Source organism: Mandrillus leucophaeus, unplaced genomic scaffold (assembly GCF_000951045.1).
Source record: "Mandrillus leucophaeus isolate KB7577 unplaced genomic scaffold, Mleu.le_1.0 Scaffold139, whole genome shotgun sequence".
Classification (NCBI taxonomy): Eukaryota; Metazoa; Chordata; class Mammalia; order Primates; family Cercopithecidae; genus Mandrillus; species Mandrillus leucophaeus.
The window spans coordinates 2505492-2507833 of NW_012101354.1; positions in this window are offsets into that span (position 1 = coordinate 2505492).

Sequence of the window (2342 nt, forward strand, 5' to 3'; positions counted from 1 at the left end):
AAAAAAAAAAAAAAAAGAAAAAAAGAAATATGAACTTAAATTAGTAGCTGAGACTTATTTGAGGTATAATCAATTATTAAACCTGTCTTAAATACCCACTCTGTGCTCAACACTGTGCCCACTCCTATGAGTGATGCCAGAGAAAGCCAAGTTACTGACTTAATTTCCCTCTAGGAAATTCCAATCTAGTTGGGAGCAATCAGAATTAAATAACATATATGAGTGCCTCACACCTGTAATCCCAGTGCTTTGGGAGGCTGAAGTAGGCGGATCACCTGAGGTCAGGAGTTCAAGACCAGCCTGGCCAACTTGGTGAAACTCCATCTCTACTAAAAATACAAAAATTAGCCAGGCGTGGTGGTGCACAGCTATAGTCCCAGCTACTCAGGAGGCTGAGGCAGGAGAGTTGCTTGAGCCCAGGAGGTGGAGGTTGCAGTGAGCCAGGATCTCACCACTTAATTCCAGCCTGGGCGACAGAGTGAGCTCTGTCTCAAAAAAACGAAAACACACACACACACAAACGTAAATGAGATGTTGCAAGGCATCATAAGGTAAATGCTAAATGAGTAGAACATTTAATAAGTGCTGAGAACATTTAACAAGTGGAAGGAAACTTGTTTAAGGTAGGAAATAGCATAAGCAAAACTAAAAGGATCTGAATGACTATCAACTGTCATCACAGAACAAAAAGGGTACTAGTGAGATTTTGTTTGTTTTTTATTTTTATTTTTTGAGATGGAGTCTCGCTCTGTCACCCAGGCTGGAGTGCAATGGCACAATCTTGGCTCACCGCAACCTCTGCCTCCTGGGTTCAAGCGATTCTCCTGTTTCAGCCTCCCAAGTAGCTGGGATTACAGGCATCCACCAACATGCCTGGCTAATTTTTTTGTATTTTTAGTAGAGACGAGGTCCACCATGTTGGACAGGCTGGTCTCGAACTCCTGACCTCAAGTGATCTGCCTGCCTTGGCCTCCCAAAGTGCTAGGATTACAGGTGTAAGCCACTGTGCCCAGCCCACTAGTGAGATTTGATCAGAAAAATGTATGCTAGGAAGTTGTTCTAATTACTATTGCTACCCTAACAACACCGGATTTAGATATTTAAAAGAATAATGATTATTTTATTATTTCTGGTGATTTCTGTGGCACAGGAGTTTGGGAAAGGCTGAGCTGGCTGGTTCTGACTCATGATCTCTCCTGAGGTCAGACGGTGGCTGCAGCTGGAGTGGTGGTTGAAGAAGCTGGGGGCTGGCTGGGCACCTCTCACTCTCTTTACGTGGTCTCAAGGCTTCTCCAGGTGATTGCTTTTATAGGTTAGTTTGGGCTTTCTCAGATGGTAGGTATTTGGAGAGAGCCACTGTCACACGTCCCCAGGAAGCAGAGTGAGATGTCGGGACATTTGTTGTTGAGTGATACTGGGACCATTACGTGTGGAAGGGAGGAGAAAGAAGCAGGATTAAGTAGAGAGAGAAACTGAATGGCAATGCTGTCCTAACGAAGGCCTCAGCTGACCCCGACAGGGTGCTCTGGAGCTGGGATGACCCTTCTGAGTTTGTCTAAATCTGGGCAAAAGGGCAGGCTGGTCCTTTACACCTCTGTATTAATCACTCACTGGATTCAGGCTTCCCCAAAAGGAGGTATAACCTTGAGTGAGGTAATCTTGAGCCAAGGCAATCCCCTACAAGGGCTGACAGTTTAGGGTCATCTTCCAGTAGTACTCCCAGTAGCTATAGGAACAAGTTCCTCATTCCTGAAGGAAAAGCTGGGTGGTACATCACAGTGTCCACCACAGTTCTGACACCGTCTGTGGCTTTCCATAGAGGGACTCAGCCATTTTGTATGGACCTGGCAGAGAGGAAGCTGGGGGAATAAATGTCCAACCTCACCTTCCTCCTAACTTGATTTCCTATCAGGACCAAGTCCAGGAAGCCATAGGACTTCACGCAGTTCATATAGGTTTTGCCTTACGGAGCAGTGTGGAGAAGAGTCAAGAGTAGATCTAGACGTGCAAACAATATATTCAGCAGCAGTAGATGAGCTTGGTTTTTGAATGTTAAAGGCATGTTGAATTTAATAGTATCCTGAGGGGCCGGGTGCGGTGGCTCACGCCTGTAATCCCAGCACTTTGGGAGGCCCAGGCGGGCGGATCACGAGGTCAGGAGATCGAGATCATCCTGGCTAATATGGTGAAAGCCCATCTCTACTAAAAATACAAAAAATTGGCCAGGCGTGGTGGCGGGCGCCTGTAGTCCCAGCTACTGGGGAGGCTGAGGCAGGAGAATAGCGTGAACCCGGGAGGCGGAGCTTGCAGTGAGCCGAGATCAGGCCACTGCACTCCAGCCT